This window comes from Ranitomeya imitator, chromosome 7, assembly GCF_032444005.1.
Source record: "Ranitomeya imitator isolate aRanImi1 chromosome 7, aRanImi1.pri, whole genome shotgun sequence".
In the NCBI taxonomy this organism is placed as follows: Eukaryota; Metazoa; Chordata; class Amphibia; order Anura; family Dendrobatidae; genus Ranitomeya; species Ranitomeya imitator.
This window is the reverse complement of record NC_091288.1, coordinates 99,689,457-99,704,122: the sequence shown is the minus strand read 5'-3', so window position 1 is coordinate 99,704,122 and position 14,666 is coordinate 99,689,457. Positions and strand designations below refer to the sequence as shown.

Below are 14,666 nucleotides of genomic sequence, written 5' to 3'. Positions count from 1 at the left end.
TCATCATTTTCCTCTGCTTACCACCCTGAAACCAAAGGTTAGGCAGAATGGACAAATCAATAATTGGAACAAATTTTATGGTGTTTCATTACAGCTCAGCAAGAGGACTGTTCCTCATTATTACCTCTTATTCAGTTTACCCTTAACAGTAAGGTCAATCAGCCCACTGGAAACTCGCCTTTTTTTTGCAATTATGGCTTTTATCTCCGCTTTGATGAATTCTCTAGGATGGTTCTGGGTGTCCTGGTATTGAGGTTGCCATATAGAAACTTGGGGATGTCTGGAGGGAGTCTAGAGGAATATTGGGGTGGTTCAGCTTTGCCAAAAACGGAAGGCTGATAGGAAACTTTTAGCAGTTCATCCTCAAAGTAGGTGATAAAGTTTGGTTCTCATCCAAAAATATTGAGCTGAATGTACCATCAGAGAAGTTGGGTCTTAAATTTATTGGCCCATATGAAATTCTGGAGGTAGTTAAACTGGTGGCCTTTAGAGTAAGACTTCTCCCAATGCTTTGCATCCTTAATGTCTTCCACATATTCCTGTTGAAGGAGTTTGTCCCATTGGTGTTGTCTGTTTTGTCTCCACCTCCTCTGGTTTCTGCCGATAGAGGTTTGGAGTACGAGGTGCAGAGGATTGCAATTATGGTTTTCATCTCCACTTTGGTGAATTCTCTAGGATGGGTTCTGGGTGTCCTGGAATTGAGGTTGCCATATAGAAACTTGGGGATGTCTGGAGGGGGTCTAAAGGAATAATGGGGTGGTTCAACTTCACCAAAAACGGAAGGCTGATAGAAAACTTTTGGCAGTTCTCATCCTCAAAGTAGGTGATAAGACTTCTCCCAACGCTTTGCATCCTTAATGTGTTCCACATATTCCTGTTGAAAGAGTTTGTCCCATTGGTGTTGTGTGTCTCGTTTCCACCTACTCTGGTTTCTGTCGATAGAGGTTTGGAATACAAGGTGCAGAGGATTGTAGATTCTCCTAGGGTCTGAAATTTTCTTTAATATCTTATTCATTGGAGGGGATATGGACCAAAGTATAGATCCTGGGTTCTTGCTCGTTTAGTGAAGGTTGATTGTCTGGTCAGGGCCTTTCATTGCACGTTTCCTGGGAAACCTGGGGATCTAGAGGCCCTCCATAGAAGAGGGCGTATTGTCACAATCCCGCCTATCAGAATATCTGGACTCAGTAAATGACTGTTCTGCAGTCCAATCTAGAGTAGGGGTGTGCTGAGCTGTCAGTATAGTGATCGACAGCTCAGTCGTCCAATCAGGAGCTGAGGCGTGCTGAGCTGTCAGTGTCTTGAGTGACAGTTTAGACATCCAGTCAGGACCAAGGTATGTCAGGGCTTCCTCCATACAGTTAGAGCCAGAAATATTTGGACAGTGACACAATTTTCGCAATTTGGGCTCTGCATGCCACCACATTGGATTTGAAATGAAACCTCTACAACAGAATTCAAGTGCAGATTGTAACGTTTAATTTGAAGGGTTGAACAAAAATATCTGATAGAAAATGTAGGAATTGTACACATTTCTTTACAAACACTCCACATTTTAGGAGGTCAAAAGTAATTGGACAAATAAACATAACCCAAACAAAATATTTTTATTTTCAATATTTTGTTGCAAATCCTTTGGAGGCAATCACTGCCTTAAGTCTGGAACCCATGGATATCACCAAACGCTGGGTTTCCTCCTTCTTAATGCTTTGCCAGGCCTTTACATACAGGTCTCATACAATTATTAGGTTCTGTAGAAGGACGTAGATCTGAGGATTTATTATGATGGAATATAGGCTGAACTGGATGGACAAATGTCTTTTTTCGGCCTTACTAACTATGTTACTATGATACAGCCGCAGCCTTCAGGTCTTGCTTGTTTGTGGGTCTTTCCGTCTTAAGTCTGGATTTGAGCAAGTGAAATGCATGCTCAATTGGGTTTAGATCTGGAGATTGACTTGGCCATTGCAGAATGTTCCACTTTTTGGCACTCATGAACTCCTGGGTAGCTTTGGCTGTATGCTTGGGGTCATTGTCCATCTGTACTATGAAGCGCTGTCCAATCAACTTTGCAGCATTTGGCTGAATCTGGGCTGAAAGTATATCCCGGTACACTTCAGAATTCATCCGGCTACTCTTGTCTGCTCTTATGTCATCAATAAACACAAGTGACCCAGTGCCATTGAAAGCCATGCATGCCCATGCCATCACGTTGCCTCCACCATGTTTTACAGAGGATGTGGTGTGCCTTGGATCATGTGCCGTTCCCTTTCTTCTCCAAACTTTTTTCTTCCCATCATTCTGGTACAGGTTGATCTTTGTCTCATCTGTCCATAGAATACTTTTCCAGAACTGAGCTGGCTTCTTGAGGTGTTTTTCTGCAAATTTAACTCTGGCCTGTCTATTTTTGGTATTGATGAATGGTTTGCATCTAGATGTGAACCCTTTGTATTTATTGTCATGGAGTCTTCTCTTTACTGTTGACTTAGAGACAGATACACCTACTTCACTGAGAGTGTTCTGGACTTCAGTTGATGTTGTGAACGGGTTCTTCTTCACCAAATTAAGTATGCGGCGATCATCCACCACTGTTGTCATCCGTGGACGCCCAGGCCTTTTTGAGTTCCCAAGCTCACCAGTCAATTCCTTTTTTCTCAGAATGTACCCAACTGTTGATTTTGCTACTCCAAGCATGTCTGCTATCTCTCTGATGGATTTTTTCTTTTTTTTCAGCCTCAGGATGTTCTGCTTCACCTCAATTGAGAGTTCCTTTGACCGCATGTTGTCTGCTCACAGCAACAGCTTCCAAATGCAAAACCACACACCTGGAACCCACCCCTGACCTTTTAACTACTTCATTGATTACAGGTTAACGAGGGAGACGCCTTCAGAGTTAATTGCAGCCCTTAGAGTCCATTGTCCAATTACTTTTGGTCCCTTGAAAAAGAGGACGCTATGCATTACAGAGCTATGATTCCTAAACCCTTTCTCTGATTTGGATGTGGAAACTATCATATTGCAGCTGGGAGTGTGCACTTTCAGCCCATATTATATATATAATTGTATTTCTGAACATGTTTTTGTAAACAGCTAAAATAACAAAACTTGTGTCATTGTCCAAATATTTCTGGCCCTAACTGTATGTCTCCTGTTCGGGGTAATTGCCTGGTTATTTAGTTGGCTCTCTGCCTTAGATTTCTGCCAATTGTAGCCTTGCTCAAGTGGTGTGTGTTCGCTCTTTGTTTCTCGACCTTGGATTTGTCTTGACCATCTGTTAGCTCAGGCCTTCTATTGTGATCCGCTATGTGATTTTTGATTGACTGATTTACTTATACTGTATATACAATGAGTGAATTAATATTCCTTTGAATTATGTCAATGAGCAAATCAACAATGATATAACAGTCCAAATTCTGCTAGATTTGAGCACAGGTGAAAGTAAAACTTTTGTCTCTAATGCAGAGAAAAAAATATCTGATTTGCTACTGATGTTTAGTTGAGAAAAGTTTTATAATTTAATTGATTGTCATTTATTATATAAAACATATAAATATTAGCTGAGGGTGAGGGCAGATTATTTTTAAGTGCAGGCAGGATTTTAAAACTTTGGGAATTTGTTTAAAAAAACTGAAAGCTGAATGCACTGGATGTAGATAATGAGATAAATAATGTATATGCACCTAGTCTATAAAGATCCCTAGGCTGTAAAATATAAACCAAAAAATCTGGAGATAATTACGGTATGTAAGATTAAAGTATTGTGATGCATTCTTCTTCTGAGACTCATGAATCTTAGAACAAATATATGCAAATAGCCTTTTCAGGGAGGAAGAGTACTAGAACTGTAGAGTCACCTAATAGATGTAGCAATCCTAATAGTCAACATCGACCCTTTAAAGGGAACTTGTCACCAGTTTTGGCTCCTATGAGCTACGGCCACCGCCTTTTCGGGCTTATCTACAGCATTCTATAATCAGGTCTGATGGGTGTCGCAGTTCTTTGTCTGGCGCCTCCCATCTTCTTGCAATGCCACCCTCCTGCTAGCTCCTGCTTGCTTCAGGTGGATGATGCCTCTCTGCGTCATCCACACGGGCTCCCCGCAATCACGCTCCTGCGAAGGCGTACTTATTTGCCCTGTTGAGGGCAGAGCAAAGTACTGCAGTGCGCAGGCGCAGTGAAAGGTCAGAGAAACTCAGCGCCTACGCACCGCAGGAATTTAGTCTGCCCTCAACAAGGCAGATAAGGACGCCTACACAGGAGCGTGATGCCGGGAAGCCTGTGAAGCAAGCAGGAGGACGGCATAAAAAGATGGGAGGCGCCGGACCAGGACCTGCAACACCCATCAGACCAGACCGCCCCCAAGGTGAGTATAATAAAAGTTATTTTCATTATCTTGCAGGTCGGATCGGGGGCTGATCTATAGCATTATAGAATGCTGTAGATAAGCCCTGAAAGGTGGTGACCGTAACTCATATCGGCCAAACCTGGTGACAGGTTCCCTTTAATAAGCTTTGCCACTTGACTTTGGATAAGAAACTAAACCAGACACTCTATTTGAAGACACATGTTTCGGAGTGTTTACCCTTCATCAATGCAACACAGGAAATTGGATTTGGCGAGGTGAAAACAAATATAAACTCTTCTCTAATTAAATATATAGTCACACTTTAATGTGACCAACATAATCTGCTCTTCACATTAGGAGTATAAATACCTTGAATGGCTTGTAGAAGGTAGGCCACAGAGCAAGTCTCCACAGAGCAAGTCTAAGCAGGTAAAGCAGTTGAAAGGGATACAACTCTGTAGTTGTCAAGGAGTTCCTTAAGGTACCATTACACTAAATGACTTATTAACGATCACGACCAGCGATACGACCTGGCCGTGATTGTTGGTAAGTCGTTGTGTGGTCGCTGGGGAGCTGTCACACAGACAGCTCTCTCCAGCGACCAACGATCCGGGGAACGACTTTGGCATCGTTGAAACTGTCTTCAACGATGCCGAAGTCCCCGGGTAACCAGGGTAAACATCGGGTTACTAAGTGCAGGGCCGCGCTTAGTAACCCGATATTTATCCTGGTTACCATTGTAAAAGTAAAAAAAAAAAAAAAACATACTCACATTCCGATGTCTGTCACGTCCCCCGCCGTCAGCTTCCCGCACTGACTGTGTCAGCGCCAGCCGTAAAGCAGAGCACAGTGGTGACGTCACCGCTGTGCTCTGCTTTACGGCCGGCGCTGACAGTCAGTGCAGGGAAGCTAACGGTGGGGGACGTGACAGACATCGGAGTGTGAGTATGTACTGTTTTTTTTTTAACTTTTAGAATGGTAACCAGGGTAAATATCGGGTTACTAAGCGCAGCCCTGCGCTTAGTAACCCGATATTTACCCTGGTTACAAGTGAACACATTGCTGGATCGGCGTCACACACGCCGATCCAGCGATGACAGCGGGTGATCAGCGACTAAAAAAAGGTCCTGATCATTCCCCAACTATCAACGATCTCCCAGCAGGGGCCTGATCGTTGGTCGCTGTCACACATAATGACATCGTTAGCGAGATCGTTGCTACGTCACAAAAAGCGTGACGTTGCAACGATATCGTTAATGAAATCGTTATGTGTGAAGGTACCTTTAGTATAGGTGATCAATAAATTATTAGAAAAGGTTTGACTCATGGGGACAGGGATCTACGGTGTCAAATCCACCTTTATTGCTTATCTTGGCACAGAGCCATACATACACGCGGGACTGTGAGTATATAGGGCGCTTTGTCTGGTTAAACACCAAATGGGCCATGGCACTTTACCTATGTTCTTCTTATTTGATTGGAACCTCATCAATCTTTTACCTGTATGGATTTATGGCCTAGCCTATTGATAAACCATTAATTGATGTCCTAGACCACCCATTTAAGATGTAACCTAAAAAAAGTTCTGATGTATCTGACAAAGATGACCAAAGTAGATTACCATATAATTACATAATAATCAAGTGTTTTCTCTGTAAGAAATGTGCTGAGGCAAAACTTAATTTTTTTTTTAGAATAATCATGAAGTTATCAAAAACTTATTAACATAACTTGTTGGTAAAGAGTACGTGCTACCAACACCATGTTTCTGAAACTGCAGGGTGGACTAACAGTTTTACATAAAGAAATATTTGTAATATCATGATATATGCATTTTACAATGAAAATCGTTAAAACATGCCATTGTTCCTACCATAGACATTTTAAAACAACATAAATAGACACATCTAGTTCTGATTAGGTTCAAGGAACAAAGATATAAATGATTATAATTATGCCCCACATTGTCCCAGACAGGAGAGGGTCAACACGGCATGAGCATTTCACATGACATAGACACGGTCAAATCACATGACTGGTACGGTCATCACCACAGGACACAAAGCCAAATGGACAAGTACACAGAAGGCTCAGACATACGGTTTACTTTTACCTCACACACTAGGCACCAGACATAAAACTTGGAAAAAATGCTTACTCTATTCCCCACCCTGTTCCTCCAAATATCACCCCCAGAGCCAGAATGGTCCCTGCCACTGCACCTATTAGCCTGTTAGTGGCCATGCTCACTGTTTGAAAGGGAAAAGGCAGATTATTTTCAAGAAATTAGTCACTCTTTCATGAATATAAAAACAACTACAATCCTGCATCATGAACACAGAATCCTGCCACAAGTCTTATTAGAACAATTTTCTAAGCCACTTGTGAATATCGAAAGTTGTTCAATTTATCGGCCTGAAAAGGAATCTGTCACTAGGTTTTTGCTACCCCATCTGAGAGCAGGATGATGTAGGGAGAAATATCCTGATTCCAACGATGTGTCACAAACTGGGCTGCTTGCTGCAGTTTTGATAAAATCAGTTTTATCTGCTGCAGATCTAGCAGTCCTCTGAATGTTGATCCCTGTATAACCCCGCCCACACCACTGATTGTCAGCTTTCTGTGTATACACTGTGCATAGTCGTGGGGGGCAAGGATATAAAGCACTCAAATATAAAGCCATTACCTGGCAGCAGGATTACAAGTCCTCTAACGATAATCTCCTGCTGATAAATCAGTGATTTTATCAAAACTGCAGCAAGCAGTAGAGGAATGGATACATCACTGGAATCAGTGTGTCTCTACATTATGCTGCTCTCAAAAACCTGATGTCAGATTCACTTTATTTACACAACACACTTTTTGAATGCATTTTTTGCTAAAACCTTTAATCTTTAACAGAGAAACGTATAAAAGAAAATACTTAAAATAACTCAACAAGGACCATATATGAAATATGAATTTAATTCTTTTTACATAAACAATAACACAGTTTAAAAAAAATGATATTTTAGAAAGCAAATCATAACAGAGAATAAATAATATGTTACCAAAACATTTGGTAGATTGCATTAAGAGTTTACAAAGAATGAGGCCTGTACTGAGCAATAGGCATAATGTTCACAAGTGCTCCTGTCCTAACGTTTAACAGGAGCCTACAGGTTGAAGGCTATGAAACAGAAGCCTGTATTATGCTGACAGATCTGCAGTATGAACACAGATAGAGATGAGTGAATTTGTTCAGGTCCCTGCTCATTTGGCAACTATAGCGCTTACCGAATAAGCTGCAGAGGGAACCCGGATACCTGGAGCGCGCCGGCTGATCAGCTATTTCGAGCCGCAGCTGCATGTGTCGCGGCTGTGTGACAGGCACAATGCATGCATGGAGAACCCAACACACAGGCTATCCATACATGTGCTGTGACTGTCACACAGCCTCGACACATGCAGCTGAGGAGCCGAACCAATGATCAGCCAGCGCAATCCATTTATTCGGGTTCCCTCTGCAGCTTATTCGGTAAGTGCTATAGCTTGCCAAATAAGCAGGGACCCAAAAAATTCACTCATCTCTAAACACAGACAAGTCCAGGTGGAGCAGACAGTCACTTTCATTATGGCACATTATGTGTATTTAACTTAATTTTCATATTAAAAAGTGTGAATTAAAGGGAGTCTGTCAGCAAACTTTTGCTACGTAATCTGAAGACAGCATGAAATAGGGGCTGAGAGGTGTCACTTAATAGGCTGTGTGTTGTTATTTCAACACAAAGCATAAAAAGTGACACATTCCTGACATGGAGATTATCACTGCCTGGACTACATGGCATGTGAGCCCTGGTCCAGCCATGCCCCCTCTTCTGATTAGCAGCATACTGTCAATGTACACAGAAAGCTGTGGTGTGGGCAGGGTTAGTTTTCAGAGCTCTGCTACATGCTACATATGAAAACTCTATGTCACAACGGTTGCACCCAATGATCTAAGTGACACATCGTCGGACTCAGGGTCTCTTTTCCTACATTATGCTGCTCTCAGATAAGGTAGCAAAAACCTGGCGACAGATTCCCTTTGAAGGATAAATTACTGCTCCCTAGCCTCTTGATTTCCTTGTTGCTGAAGGGGTGCTCCTATTTGATTTTCAGTTTACATCAGGAGCATTGTCACCGTAGGACCGAAGCTGGTTGGAATTAGGAGCTGTTATCATGCTTCAGCTATCCCGTCAGCATTCCGCACAGTCCTTACAAGATCACTAGGAAAAAAGTTTGATTCTGGTTCCCTAGGCAACAAGCAATGAATAATAAAAAAATAAAGCAAAACTAGCTGGGTAATGGGGCAAATTTTAATATATAATTTGTAAGGTAGCTTCTTCTTACAAGCACTCGTAATTAAATGGAAATAAACGTTTAAAGCACAGCTCAACTCAAAATCTAAAATATCATAAGTGACAGCAATTTACCAATATATCCTCCTCAATTATGTATATTAATGTTTCTGGGCCCAGATGCACAATATATTCTAGGACGCCCAACTATTGCTATAATTTACCCTGATATATTAGTTCTATATATGGCAGAGGACCTTCTCAGGTGTCATGGTCCAGAGGTGACCATAATCTTAGTCCTATGGATGCCCATGTTGCAGCATTTTAATTCTAAAAACTAAATTGTTTTATGTTCACGGTCTATTCCCGGCCATATGCATTAAATAGCTGTTAGCAGAACGATGCCTCGGTCAATCGTTTCACCTGACATTCTTGTCAACCGACTCTCATACAAAAGACTGCTCATTCGGCTGAGGGCTCCTGTGTTCTCTAGGAGAAAGCCACTGGTTGACATGTTGGCCAGCTGGTTATGTCTGGGAAAACAATGAAATCGACAGGACATCCACGATCAACATCTCGCCCGACCATCAGTCGGCCAGTGCCAATATACACATTAGACCATCGGCCAAACCCCTCAATATTGGCAAGTTTAGCCAACATTAGTCAAATGTGTACGGGAGCCTGTAGGATCTTATCTGCTGCTGGTATTTATTTTCTATTCTTCACTGCCTCAATAGATGTAGACTAAAAAATTCAAAATTTGTATACCAATATATATACCAGGACACAAAGGACTATAAAGCATTTAACCCCTTTCCCAACCTAGCCAATTTTCATTTTTTGCTCTTTCATTTTTTTTTCTCCCATTCTTCCAAGAGGCATAATATTATTTTTTCTGTCTGCTAAGCTGGGTTATTTTATGCGATGGGTTGTAATTTTGAATGACACCATTTACTTTTGCCATACAGAGTAATTTAAAATGTTAAATGGGGTTAAAAATTGGAAAAAAATCTGCAATTGTTTTCTGGGTGTTGTTCCAATCCAATTCTGGCATTTTTTAAACAGCGTTTTCCATATTGGTTAAATCATTTTAATAAAGATCTGACTTTATAGCCAAGGTGAATGAAAATACGTTTAGTTTTTTTTAACTTGGGAAAAGAAGAGCTGAATTGGATGCTTTTTTTTCAGCAATTATTCCCACTCCCACATCCCTTCTCTGTGAATTTGAATCTTGTTTTATTGTTTCCACAATGTAATGCACTACTTTAAAGTATTCCACTTTCAGGAAAGTGGACCCCAAATGCTAAAAAAAATTGAACAGAGCAAGTATTCACAATCTCTAGGTCCAGCACCAGCTCCCTGCTGATCCTCAGATGTCAGTGTTTTGTCTGCAGTGGTGACGTCACATCGGCAATATTGCTGTAACCAATCATTGAACTTGGCAGTTTGCTTCATCGAACTTGGCACAGTAAAATATGTTGACTACAAACCTGGTTCATACTGCTTGAATTATGGCAGCATTTCAGAGAAAAACAGTTGAAAACGCAGAGAGGAACGAGATGACTAGTCCAAAGAGGTATGTCCCCACAGGCTTTTTCTCCCAGCTCATCTAGACTGACAGGTCCTTATTTGCGTGTTAGGAAAGAAATGTCTGTCTAGCTGGTGGGGAGATGCTGGTATGGACATATTAGGAATCAATGCACAAATAAAGGTAAGAATACATTATATGGAGAAAAGTATTGTGGGACATTCCATTCTAAATCCATAGGCATTAACTTGGTCAACATTTAACAGACTATAGTCTCCTGGGAAGGCTTTCTACAAGATTTTAAGGGTTTGGAGGGTGACTGAAGAAATTTTTTTGCCCATTCATCCAGAAGAGCAATTGTGAAGGCAGACGCTGTTGTTGGACAAGAAGAGCTGGCTCACAATCTTAGCTCTACTTCATCCCAAGAGTTTAATGAAGTTAAGATACTGGCTGTCAAGTTCCTTCACACTAAACTCACTTAACCATGCTATTATGGATCTGGCTCTGTATACTGGGGCATAGTCATCCTGGAATAGAAAATGGCCAAACTGTTTCCGAAAATATTGAAGCATACAATTATTAAAAATGTATACAACAAAGGAAAACACCAGCGCTACCAATAGAAAAGATACCCTTTGCTGCTGGTATCAAAACAGCCAGATGCCAGGGCTGTCAATGAAAGTAAACAATATTAGTAAAACAGGATGATACCGCGCTAAAGGGAAATATCTGTGCTGAGGAATCTATATACCAATCAGGGTACCCTGATGAAGAAGGACTGCGTTCCTTCGAAACGCGTCGGTTGTCTGCTTGGTCCCAGTGTTGCTCCACACTTTTTGTGACGTCACACAGTGAGCGCTCCCGTCGGCCATTTTTTTTTTTTCTGTTTTGCTTCACTGTCTCCAGGGACGCCACTGGCCGGGGCGTTCCTGGTTTCCACGCCGACTCACCGCCTTCCTCTTTGGCTGCTGCCACCTGGCGCTGGCTTCCTTGCCCGGTACCTGTTCCTCCGGAGCAGCGTCTCATGTGCTGGACTCACGTTCCAGGCGCTCGGATCCTTGGTACCTCTGGCACTACGTCTATCATCAGACCTCGGTGAGTCAGACTCGTATTGTTTAGTGCCAACACCTCTGGTACCACGTTGTGCTCAGCATAGTATTTATCACAGTGCACTTATCCTTCCACTTTTTTTCCCATCACATGTAGCAGGGACTCAGCGGGGAGTTTATTAATAGGGGCAACTTTTGTATACTCCACCTATTGGTATATAGATTCCTCAGCACAGACATTTCCCTTTAGCGCGGTATCATCCTGTTTTACTACAATTATTAAAAATGTTTTTATATGCCGAAGCACTAAGATTGTTCCAAACATTTTGAAGAACTAACCACTGATCTTCTGTGGATGCAGGTGTCTGCACATCGTTCTGTATTTTCATTTAATCTCACAAAGACTCAAGGATGATGAAATAAGAGCCCTATGAGGCAATATCATCACTTCCAGGTTGCCTTGCTCCTCGTTACTCTAAAATTCATTCTTAATGACATTGGCTGTATGTTTGGGGTTTGTTGTCCTGCTGCAGAATATATTTGGTCTCAAACTGATGCCTCGCTGATAGTATTGCATGATGGATAAGTATCTGAGTTTATTACTCAGCACCATTCATCTTGACCAGATACTCAACTCCATTTACGGAAATGCAGCCCCAAACTTGAAAGGAACCTCTACCATGCTTGAACTGTAGGACATCATTCAGTGATTTTTCACTGAAGCTTAAAATGGTCTGTCTCATTAATATTTGGTGTATATGTCAATTTTTACATTCAGCATTTGACCAATGATTGTCACTGATGAAAAAATTAAGTAAATTACAAAGCTTCACCAATCCACTAGGGTAGGGTCACACGACGGTTTTCTCCACATTTGAGAAAAACAGTCCCATTATTCTGATCATACTTTGATCACAGTTTGATTAGAGTGGCATCAGTTTTTCTCAGACATTGAGAGATAAAAAGTTCTCCACCTTCTCCATTCTGTCAGTCCAGGAAAATCAGACTGCACATGGGTGTAATCTGAGTGCGATGCGATGATTTTCACAGACCCATAGACCTGTATTGACGATTTTGATTCGACACCAAGATCAAAACCAGACATGTCCTGTTTCTTTTACATTGACCACATGGTCCAAGGAAAAGATCAGACATTTGCATAGTCCGATAGAATATCATGGGCACGAGGGCTATCTGTGAAAACCACCACGAGAAAATCAGTCATGTGCATGAGTCCTTACATTGTTAATCATGGACATAACACAGAATGCACAGTGATGCCATCCGTGGCCTGTCTGATTTTCACAGACGTATAGACTTGTATGGGTAATTTTGATCCGTGACTCCGATAACAAACCTCTCGGACATGTGAATAACTACACAGACTATAATGTGTACATGTTCTATCAGTGATAACTATAGACAGAACAAATACTTGAAAAACAGATGCCTGAATGAGGTCTTGGCAATCTGTATCAAACCAGTCCAGAACAATGTTTACAGTGAAGCAGGGGGGATTATTTTGTTAAAAAAAGGCCACTGCTTTTAAGGAATGCTATTGCAATGATGAGGAGCACTTGGTCTGCAAAAATGTCTAGGCAAGTGGTATATGTTAAAGTATCTTCCAAAGTATTACAAAGCATTTACAGATTTGCCTTCTCTCATGACACATCTTGGTGCTATCTTCATCCCAGATAAGAGACTCCCACGTTCCAGACTGTCCACATGATGATTTCATTGTGCCATTGTCCTTTTCTGATGCTCCTGTGCCCACTGAAGGTGCTTTTAGCAGTTGACAGAACTTTGCAGCACATTTGACGCCCACATAAGTAGTTAGCTTTGGTGCACTTTTGTGTGATAGCTAGCATTAACTTTCTAAGGAATTTGTGCTACATTAGCCAATGCATTTGAAGAACATCCCACAAGACCTGCTGTTTTGGAGATGCTATGACCCAGTCATTCAGCCATTACAATTTTTTACTTGCCTAAGTCACACAGATGCACAAACTTGCTGATTTTTTCAACTTCCAACACATCAACTTTTAGAATTGTCCATTACATGCTGCCTTATATAACTCACCTCTTAACAGGTACCATTGTATTGATATTATCATCATTATTCACTTCACCTTTTAAATGTTTTGGCTGATTAAGCTGTATATTTTAATTTGTAGTTATATCTAGATGTATGATACATGTTAAATCTTACTGAAGATTGTTTTTGCAAGAGTTAATATACAGTGTGTCCGTAAAGTCATGGTGCACTTTTGACCAGTCACTGGAAAGCAACAAAAAATGATAGAAATGTGAAATCTGCTAAAAATAAAAGAAAAACTCTCCCAGTTTCATACCTATTCAGTGCAGTTTGATGTAGGCTCCATTTGTTGCCTACACACATCCAAACGATAGTGAAGTTCTTGCCACACACAGGTAGCCCATATTCAGACGTTATGGCGATGAACATGTCCACAGATATGGAAGGTCGCCTCATCGCTAAACACAATCTTCTGTAAAAATCTTGCATCATAGTCCATCTCATGAAGCATATCTGTAGCAAACACGCATCGTTTGGGTCTATCTGCCGGTTTGATAGCGTGCAACAGCTGCAATTTGTACCCCGTAAAACAGAGATGTTTCTTTAACATCTTATGAAATGTAGTCTTTCTTAGGTGTAATTGTCAAGCACACACACGCACAGATTTTTCAGGGCTCCTTAGGTAGCTATCCCGTATAGCCTCTACAGACTCGTCACTGACTGATGGCCTACCAGAACGGGGCTGCTCCACCAAACTGCCGGTTTCCTTCAACTGCTTATCCCACTGAGTAATGTTATTCCTATATGGTGGCTCTTCGTTATAAACGCGCCGATATTCACATACCACTTTGGTTACGGATTCGAATTTAGAAAGCCACAGAACACACTGAACTTTCCTCTGTGCCGTCCACATCTCGACTGGCATGGAAAACCACACAGCTGGCATAAGCTTGTGGTTGCATGATGTCACAAACCTGGCAGTTTATTAATCAGAGTTCAGTTTATCAGGGGTTAATCTGGGGGCTCGGCAACAGCTTTAATGAGTTTGTGTTGTTTGATTGGTTCTTGTTATCTCTCTTCCTGAACAAATCTGATTATGATTGGGCCAGAGAAAAGGCGCCAAAATGTACACTATAAATAGATCCTGTGACTGGTCAAAAATGTACTATGACTTTACGGACACACTGAATAATCTATATAAAATGTTGAGTACTTTAATATTACATATTTTGCACTGAGCCTCCAATATAGCCCAGAGCTGTATTTATAATTCTGTTGATTGTTATTTGAAACAGTACAAAGTCTGGTCACCAGCCGATAGATGAACTCGCATAGTCCAGCTTACACTTTACTGTTCAAAGAAATGTAATGCAATGCATTTACAAAATCA

The 14,666-nt window shown here is 41.3% G+C and overlaps 1 protein-coding gene across 5 annotated transcripts in view; it reads right to left on the bottom strand.

The window, feature by feature from the left end:
• ADAM23 (ADAM metallopeptidase domain 23) overlaps positions 1 to 14,666 on the bottom strand; it is a 401,035-nt gene that overhangs the window by 24,658 nt on the left and 361,711 nt on the right. The window contains exon 25 of one of the 5 annotated variants that reach the window (XR_011314664.1): positions 6,504 to 6,594. The exons of the other annotated variants lie outside the window; for them this stretch is intronic. The gene's annotated coding sequence lies outside the window, so the exon portion shown is untranslated. The remainder of the gene's footprint in view (positions 1 to 6,503; positions 6,595 to 14,666) is intronic. 5 annotated transcript variants of the gene reach the window in all.